The following is a 9,904-nucleotide window of genomic DNA, read 5'->3' on the forward strand; positions in this document are numbered from 1 at the left end:
GAGCCATTTGGTCCCCGTTCACATGGTGGAGCATCAGCCCAGCCGAGGTGTCTCCCCCCTCTCCACCACACCCCACCACACTCTTATCTGGTGTAATACTGGGGGGGTTGCTTGTACACCCGGCAACGAGCCGCACCGGCAGCGCTGCTATCATAGCGCGATTAGTTGCACAATTAATCGTTAATAAGAAGGGATTGAAAGGGATTAAGTACTTAAATAGAACACATGCTGCTAATGGCAATTTATAAAAACACGCCTTCTCCCCCCGATACTGTGTCATGTTTTCCCGGAATTAAAATGACTCAATGGGACCATTTCTCTGCCCCCCCTGCACAGAGGGAATACCTGTTCCCATCGTTGTGGAGCTGCAGCTGGGGTCTGAGGGGAATTCAACAGGGTGATGGGCACCTCTGCACATCCCAGATGTGGCTCTGGAGGGACAGGGCAGTGACCAGAGCAACAGGAGCTCCTCACCATCACCGCTCTTCCCGGGGACTCTGAGAGTCTCTGCTGAAGCAGGAGGATGCTGGTGGAAGGGAGGGATGTAATGGTGGTACTGGGTGGTTTGTGCTGGGGTGCTGTGATGGTTCATCTAATACACAGGGCAATTTGGGGACACAGGGGCACTCTTTGCCCCTGTCTTCTGGACGAGACACAAAACAACCCTTGCATCTGACCAAAAAGAGCATAAAACCCACTAGTTCTGCCTCCTCCTCCTCAGACTCCCAGGCAGGTAATGCTGCTTCCCTGTCCCCCCAACAACAATTTACATTGCAAATGGTGTTTGAAAATTCCTGCCCAAACCCTAGGTCCTAGGAAGGCTGCCCAGGTGCCTCCAGACCATCCGTAGCCATTCTGGGACCCTTCCAAAGAGCTGAAACGGCTCCCAGGCCATCAATGCAAGGACCGTGGGGCTCAGACTACCCCTCCTGCAGCTTCAGGTCCCTGTGTCCCCAAATCCCTTTGGCTACAATCACAGCAACAGCTCTTGATGCTGAGGATGATTTGTGATGGCCCCGACAGCCCGTCATCCCCCACCTCAGACCTACGTCAGAGGAGTTTTCTGCTTTAAATTAAAAACCAAACCGCCAAAAAAGAAACCCCTTGGCTCCTCTGCCCAAGGCTGTCTGGGCATCCCTTACAGGTTTCTTGCCTTGACCACAAAAGCCTACAGTGAGCCCTGGCCCTGCAGAGCTTTCCTCTGCACTGGGCAGCATTTCAGACCCTAGCTCTTTCTGGGCATCCCTTAGAGGTTTCTTGCCTCAACCACAAAAGCCTACAGTGAGCCCTGGCCCTGCAGAGCTTTCCTCTGCACTGGGCAGCATTTCAGACCCTAGCTCTTCCTCCAAAAAAGAAAATATGCCAGCTGATGGACTAAGAGGTTGTGCAGGTTCTTCCCTTGCTCCGCCTGAGGCTGCTGTGAGGGGTGACATGGGCTCTGTGCTGTCCCCAAGGTCACCTCCTCTGCTCAGCATCCCATGGGGACCGACTCCTGCATCCCGTGGCACTCACTCCGGTGTGGCACCGCTGCCCGGGCAGCTCCCCGGCCGTGCCGAACCTCCTCCTGGCACAAACAGAGGCTTTCAGTCTCTGGGGTTGTTAATTCACCTCCTCTGGCCGGTGCCACGCTCAGGAAATGCACAATATCAATGCCTTTATTGTAGAGGTGGGCGGCGAGGGCTGCGAAGGCTCATCCCTGGACGTGGTCTGCTTCAAGCAGGATGGGGAACCTTGGCAGACCTGCAAACAGAGGTCCTCCTCGCAGCCACAACCTGGGATGGGGCTGTTGCCTGTTCCAGACTAACACTGGCCTTCAGTCCCCTCATTGCAAACAGGGAGAGCAAACAGCACCCAGAGCTGCCTCCTTCCTTACGTCCCTTCTGAGAGCCTGCTGGGCAGGGCTGTAAGTCAGATACCACCACCGCGGGCAAAATACAAAGGAGAGATAAGAAAAGGCTGGGATTTGTGAGATAGGGCTTGTTCCCGACTGCCCATGCTTCCTGTATCCTGCGGCGCAGTGATTACTGTGCAGTATCACTGCAAACCCGGAGAGCAAACAGCACCCAGAGCTGCCTCCTTCCTTACGTCCCTTCTGAGAGCCTGCTGGGCAGGGCTGTAAGTCAGATACCACCACCGCGGGCAAAATACAAAGGAGAGATAAGAAAAGGCTGGGATTTGTGAGATAGGGCTTGTTCCCGACTGCCCATGCTTCCTGTATCCTGCGGCGCAGTGATTACTGTGCAGTAATTAGTTAATAATTACAAGCTGACCAACCCTCGGGACTATCTGTAGCAGAAGGAGCGATACATGCTTTAGGCTGAACACGGATTTTCCTTACTGCTGCTTTCTCACACTTAAATCACTGCCCCAACAGATGCCAGGGAGGTTATTGTGCCCACAGTAACACGGGAACGGTCCCTTACCCCTCTGTGATTGCTCTTCATTCAAGGATAGCCAAGTGTTTCACTAATACCAACTCTACCTCAGCCTAGCAGTGAATTTGGCTATTTCCCCCCATCCGAGACGGAAAAAACAGAAGCACAAAGATGGGATGGGACTCACCTGAGGCCAAACTGCAAGTCAAGGGCACAGCCAGGAGAAGAGTCCAGGAGATCTGGCCCTGGATCCTACCCCCAAACCACTACATGCATTACAGAAGAGATCCTACTAAGAAACTAGAGAGGATCTGTGACACCCACAGCCTGGTGACAAAATTGCCGTGTCTTGCACCGCTGTGGGTCTGCTGACTTCAGTGGAGCAACACTGATTTACACCACTTGAGCATCTGGTGGAGAAAGGCAGAAAGCAGAATTTAACCTATCGACGTGGGCAGGTGCTACAGGAGGATGTGTCTTCTGGGTGAAAAGAGATCACTTCAGCTCCTATACTACTCTTCAAACCAGATTTTTAAAGTCCCAAATAAAAATAAAACCAACCAAAGTGCTATTGAAGATCCCTGTAGATCCCTGACTACACCTTTGGGTATCTATAGCTCAGCAGCATTCGCTCCAGCACAGGCTCAGGGCATGAGCTGCCAACCTAAGAGACTTTCCACCAAATAATTCAAGTCATGCTAGAAGGCATAAAACCAAGCTCCAGGTGATGTTCCACTCTGGAATACAGAAAAAACCCAGCACCAGTGGATTTATATGCATGTGCATGTTCACAAGCGCAGGGTTAAGGCTCCTGTTCATAAACCTTCTCAGATTTAGCAACTAAAAAAAGATGTGGCTTCAGGAGCGGGCAGTTTTGGGGGGAAGCGGGTACAAGGGAGAAGCGACAGTTGGGGAGAGAAATGCAGCTAAATCAAACTGGGATCATGAATCACAACCCCTGAGTGACCAGCATATTAACACTTCCCAAATGATTAAATAGACCGAGTAAAAATAAACTATTTAAAATCAAAATAGAGAAATAGCAGAAATAAATGGAACGTTTGGAATGTTTCTGCTTCCCAAAAAAGGCACATTTAGATTTCTTCAGGAGTTTCAATGTTTATGGTCAGCTTCAACACTCCCTCCTTTTCAATACAGCAATTCAATTAAAAGTCACCAAAACAACTGCAGCATCCCACGAAACTGCCCAAATCCAGCCCCCTGCCCCACGCCAAAGCCCCCAGCTGGGGAAATCTGGGTTGTTTTAAAGGAAACAGCTGAGCATTTCAGAGGTTGGGGAAGAAAGGGAGGGAGGGAGAGAGGGTTCACATAGAAATCTCCAGTAATGCATCCATCACTGCATGGCAGGTCGTGAGCAAAAACTGAAAGGGTGCCCAAAAGACAAATAAAATTCATGTCACCCCAGACGACAGAGGGAGAGGGACCATTAGCTACAGACCTGCATGAACCAGCACACGTTGGAGAGGGTCCTAGACCCCAGGGTTGAGATCCAGTGCCATGGGCCACGGGACCTTGCTAAGACCAGGAAAAGGGTCCTCACCTCAGTCCCCCACCTGATCAATGAAGACGATAGTACGAGCTCAAGGGTGCTGCGAGGGTGGATTGTTTGGGTGTGATTAATAAAATTAAAAAGTAATTAAATAATTGGATTGAATGCACCAGTAATTGGCAATTAAGCATCTTCATTAGCAGCACCCTTCCTTCCAGGTGCAGACAGAAGCTGCCCACTTTCCCTTCCCCTTGTGCTGATGAAAGCTTCCTCCTCTGTGCATCACAAGCAGTAACAGCTCTGATGACACCCCGTGCTCCTGCAGGGCTGGCAGAGGTGAGTGCTGCCAGGCACTTTGCTACTCAAATAATTCATTATTTTTGTTAGGGCAGTGCCTGCTGGCCCCGGAGATTGAGAACTCGCTGTGATGAGGAATTGTCCCTGCTTCAAGATGCCCCTGATTTAAATCCACAAAGGAAGATGAAAGGGAAGAAGAACACAAGGCTGGGCTGACAGCAGGGCAGCAGAGGACCCAGACTGTCCGTGCACAGCCTGAGATGCTGGGAAATGCCTCTACCAGAGCTGCTCTGGGAGACCTGGATCCCAAAAGCAGAGAGCATCCATCTTTGCAAACAGCAAGTCAAACATCCCCCCCTGTTCCACTTTTGAGTTATTTATCCTGCCAGCACCCCGCTGTGGCAGGGTCGGTACCTGATGCAAGACGGGAGCACAGAAAAGCTGCAAACAAAAAGAAAAAAGCTGGTTCTGGCACCTGAATCCAACTCTCTGAAGCCAGTGCCCCAAAGGCTGGAGCATCCTTCTGCTCCACGGGCTGTATTCCTGCAGGTCCTGCCTTCCCTTCCAACTGGGGGGGGGAATTATGCATTCAGCACACGAGTGAGAATTTCAACAAGAGCCCAGCTGCTGCTCAGGTGTGAAAAGAAAACGCTCAGGTTTTTGGCAGGCCAGTGCCCCAAAGGCTGGAGCATCCTTCTGCTCCACGGGCTGTATTCCTGCAGGTCCTGCCTTCCCTTCCAACTGGGGGGGGGAATTATGCATTCAGCACACGAGTGAGAATTTCAACAAGAGCCCAGCTGCTGCTCAGGTGTGAAAAGAAAACGCTCAGGTTTTTGGCAGAGCTCAGCCCAGCGGGCAGGCGGTGCTGGGCTGGAGATGTGTGGACATTTCCCAGCGGGAACGTGGCGTGCCCAGCCCGCCTGCAAAAAAAAAAATCTGCCTTTAATTGTGGTGGCTTGGAGCTCATCCCTGAAAGAGCAGGGAAACCCAGAAGGCAAGAGAATAGAGATCTCAAGTTGTGATTGGAGATACAGCAAGGATGAGCCGCGCGGAAGGAGGGAGGCAAAGAAAGAGAGAACAGGAGAGATGAGAGAGAGGCTTCCAACTGTGGGGGGTGCATTATGCATTCAGCACACGAGTGAGAATTTCAACAAGAGCCCAGCTGCTGCTCAGGTGTGAAAAGAAAACGCTCAGGTTTTTGGCAGAGCTCAGCCCAGCGGGCAGGCGGTGCTGGGCTGGAGATGTGTGGACATTTCCCAGCGGGAACGTGGCGTGCCCAGCCCGCCTGCAAAAAAAAAAATCTGCCTTTAATTGTGGTGGCTTGGAGCTCATCCCTGAAAGAGCAGGGAAACCCAGAAGGCAAGAGAATAGAGATCTCAAGTAGTGATTGGAGATACAGCAAGGATGAGCCGCGCGGAAGGAGGGAGGCAAAGAAAGAGAGAACAGGAGAGATGAGAGATTGCAGCGGTGTCAGAAGCACAGATGAACCCCAGCCGTCTCTGAAGGTTTGCTACCTCTGCTCTGGGTCAACAAGAGCCCAGCTGCTGCTCAGGTGTGAAAAGAAAACGCTCAGGTTTTTGGCAGAGCTCAGCCCAGCGGGCAGGCGGTGCTGGGCTGGAGATGTGTGGACATTTCCCAGCGGGAACGTGGCGTGCCCAGCCCGCCTGCAAAAAAAAAATCTGCCTTTAATTGTGGTGGCTTGGAGCTCATCCCTGAAAGAGCAGGGAAACCCAGAAGGCAAGAGAATAGAGATCTCAAGTTGTGATTGGAGATACAGCAAGGATGAGCCGCGCGGAAGGAGGGAGGCAAAGAAAGAGAGAACAGGAGAGATGAGAGAGAGATTGCAGCGGTGTCAGAAGCACAGATGAACCCCAGCCGTCTCTGAAGGTTTGCTACCTCTGCTCTGGGGCTTGAAAATAATTTCACGCCGGTTTCTTTTCCAGCCAGGCTGCCTAGACAAAGATAGGAGCTGAGATTGCCAGGGACTGAGCAAACAAGCAGCAAATGAGCAACACCGGCTGCAGGCAAAACGCTACCTGAAAAGAAACCTTGATTAGAAATGTAAAGAGAGAGCAGAAGATGCTGGGTCTGATTACAGATCGACTCTGCAAAGTTAATTGTTCACCAGATTGTAATCTGGGCTTTTGCATCTACATTAATCAACAGGTTGCTTTCTGCTATCGGTTTTCCCTGCGCAAACAGCAGAAGCAAGTTAATTTAGAGAAAAGCCAACCCAGCAGGTCAGACCTCTGCAGGGACAGAGTTTGCTGAAAGCAGCTGAAGGGCCTTCTTTAAATAGAGATCTTTCATTGTTTTTCTACCTGTAAAGAAGTAAACTGAGACTGTGTCATGAACCAGAGTTGACCTTTCAGGGTTCCAGTGTGCTACTCAGACAGAGAGGAACTCACTCCAGGCTGGGTTGGGATCTTTTCTGAGCTCTTTTTAAATTTGCCTCAATTTCCCTGAGCACAGGAGGAGAATTCGGGATGCTCTTACTGAGTACAAACCCTCCTGGAAACTCTTACAATTATTTGGACATGGCTCCAAACATGTGTCCCAGATTTTCTGGAGATTCTCAGGCCTCCTGGCCCAAACCTCAGGTCTGTAAGGAAGCCAGAGGAATGTCTCAGGGTTTACAAGGATTGACCAAACATTCATTTCTCTCCAGAAGGGGATGGCCTCAGTGGAAACTGCAACGTGGATATTTTAATGCAAACACAATATATGGAAAGCGTATATCCAGGTTTCTGTCTCACCAAGCCGTGGGGTGCAGCTCAGAACGGAGGGATCCTCATGGACTTTCACTGAATTTCACTGAATTTTTAGAGTTGGAAGGGACTATAGAGATCATCTAGTCCAACTCCCCTGCTGAAGCAGGATTGCCTAGAGCTAGAGCATGTTACTCAGGAGCATCCAGGCGGGTCTTGAAAATCTCCAAGGAAGGGGACTCCACACCCTCCCTGGGCAGCCTGTTCCAGGGCTCTGCCACCCTCACTGTGAAGAAGTTTTTTCTCATATTTGAGTGGAACCTCTTCTGTTCCAACTTGTGCCCGTTGCCCCTCGTCCTCTCACTGGGAACCACTGGAAAGAGTCCGGCTCCCTCCTCCTTCAACCCTCCCTTGAGATACTTGTCAGCATTGATAAGGTCTCCCCTCAGCCTTCTCTTCTCCAGACTAAAGAGTCCCAGCTCCCTCAGTCTTTCTTCATAAGGGAGATGCTCCAATCCTTGAATCATCTTGGGAGATCAAAACGTGATTCCCTGTGGTGCCCCAGGCTCCCTGCAGCCCCTTCAGCAAGTCCTTTTGTCTCTCTGCTTTCCCATATGCAAAATGAAGCCGCTTCCATCTCTTTTTGTGCGGTTACGGTGCCAGCAACAGAAGGCAAAACCTGTCTCCTCCTGCCCCCACGCTCTTGGCACCGCAGAGCTGTCACCCAGCCCGTGCCCAAGTGTGACAAACAGGCCACCAACGACGGCAATGAAGACATACAGGAGGCAGCAGCTAAATCATAGAATGGTTTGGGTTGGAAGGGCGTACGGGAGGCAGCAGCTAAATCATAGAATCACAGAATGGTTTGGGTTGGAAGGGACCTCAAAGATCATCGAGTTACAGCCCCCCTGCCCTGGGCAGGGACATCTCCCACTAGAGCAGGTTGCTCAAGACCCCATCCAGCCTGGCCTTGGACACCTCCAGAGATGGGGCAGCCACAACTTCCCTGGGCAACCTGTTCCAGTGTCTCACCACCCTCAGAGTAAAAAATTTCTTCCTGAGATCTAATCTGAATCTTTTTTCTTCCAATTTAAAACCGTTTCCCCTTGTCCTATCGAGGTTTTAAAGGCTTAAAGCTGGCAGTTGGGAAGGCAATAAAAAGCAGCTGGGCCCATCAGCTGCATTTCAGTCACCTGTACCATCTGAATATGTGACACCATCACTTTGCCCATTGTCACTCGCTCGCCAGCCAGGCCTGTCTGAAGGGTCCATTCAAGGGACCACAAAGAGGGCTTGTTCAGTGAAAGGGGCCCTCATGGCACCCAGACAAGCATCTTAGTGCTCCCATCCCAGCATCCCAAAGCTCCCCACATCTCAGGAGCAAACCTCTGAGAACAAAGCAAGGTCAAGTGTTAACAGATGGGGGGAGACGCAGACATGGGGATACGGTGACATGTCCAAGGTCAGACAGACCCTGTGGCAGGATCAGATCTCCAGAGTCCTGTTCTTTAGTTAGAAAATTTCCTCTCTTTTCCAAGCAGGGTAAGAGAGGAGGAACTCCCAGCCATTGCTGGCGAGGCTCTTCCACTACTCATTTGCTAATTGCCCTCATTTGGACGTGGTACCAATATTTTCCTGCATTAGTAAGTCTGGGCTCTCGGAAACAAATCTGTGAAATCTGCAAAATCTCCCATCAGAAGTGGTCCCACCTGGAAAATGGGAACCCAAACTTGCACAGAATAGAAGCGGCATGACCAAGAGTCTAAAAATCAGCAAACTGAGCTGGGTGCCTCACGCAGATGAAGTTTCATGGATCAGGTGCCAGCTGGTGAACCAGGTACCCTCCTTCTATTCCTGCCTCCCTTCCTTCTCTGCATCAGGCTTTTGGACAAGTCATGTCCCATTGATGCATCTTCTCCAGGGAGGAAAAGATGCACAAATGCACTTTGGGATCCCAGAGTGCCCCCACTGATGTGTCCCCGCTGACAATAACTGACCAATTATCTGATGGCCTGATGTTTGCACCAAGGGAATCTTTTCAGGATCACGGGAACCGGTTTCCATGACCCAGGTGCCCTGTCAATGCCTCGTGAGGCTGGAAAACAAGACTCTGCTTGCATTTACCAGGCTTCAGCTCGGTGTGTTAGCACACGCTGCAGATCTCCACGCTGCCCCATAACCACTGAGGAGGAAATTAATCCTATTTCCTTGCGGGTCCGGTCCGAAGGCACTTGCCCTTTCATCAAATCTCATCCAGAGGGACCAACTTTTTTTTTTTTTCTGCCTGATGCTTGTTCAAAGGGCTTCCCCTTCAGGCCCTTCTCCAACCCCCAGCACACACGCATCGTGCCACTCATTTGGTTGATGCAGAGCACAAAAAACCCCAATGCCAGCAGCCTCCAGGCCTGACCCCCGACGCTTTCTTCTTTTCAGAGCTAATGCCACCATTATGCCCACCAGCCCAGCACGCTCACTCCAGCTTGTTTTCACAGAGAGAAGAGCTGCTTTATTACAGCCTGGCTTTACAGGAGGCAGCGCTGGCAGGGCAGGGAGAGCAGCTCTCTGCGGGTGGTCTTGTTTTGGGGGGGGGTTCCTTGCCAGCGAGGAAGGGGGACAGACGTTTTGGGGGGCAAGTTCTCCACACCCCTGGGAACTTGTCAGAGCAACAGGCGTGTTGGAGAGACGCGGCTGACACTGACAGCCAGAAAAAAAAAAAAAAAAAAAAAAAGAAAAAAAAACCAAAATAAAAAAAAAATGCAGAGCAAGGAGAATGCCACGCTGCCTGCCAGCCAGCTGGGCTCCAGCCTCAGCAGGGAAACCCACCAGAGAGACCCCCTGGATGCTTTTGCAGTGGAGAAAGAAGGGTCCCCCCCCAGGTCCTTTGCAGAGAGACCCACAACAAGGGTGTCCACCAAACAGCACACCCTGGAGAAGTCCATAGAGAGAGAGAAGGGGTGACCAGGGCTCCCTAAAACCACGTTTAGGACCAAAACACGACAGGGATCTCCTCCTCC

At 51.2% G+C, this 9,904-nt stretch overlaps 1 protein-coding gene across 1 annotated transcript in view; it reads right to left on the bottom strand.

Annotated features, from left to right (window-relative positions):
• Nucleotides 1-9,904, bottom strand: part of CDK18 (cyclin-dependent kinase 18) — a 42,727-nt gene that overhangs the window by 32,219 nt on the left and 604 nt on the right. The gene's annotated exons all lie outside the window — the stretch shown is intronic.

Source organism: Calidris pugnax, unplaced genomic scaffold, assembly GCF_001431845.1.
Source record: "Calidris pugnax isolate Ruff unplaced genomic scaffold, ASM143184v1 scaffold215, whole genome shotgun sequence".
Classification (NCBI taxonomy): Eukaryota; Metazoa; Chordata; class Aves; order Charadriiformes; family Scolopacidae; genus Calidris; species Calidris pugnax.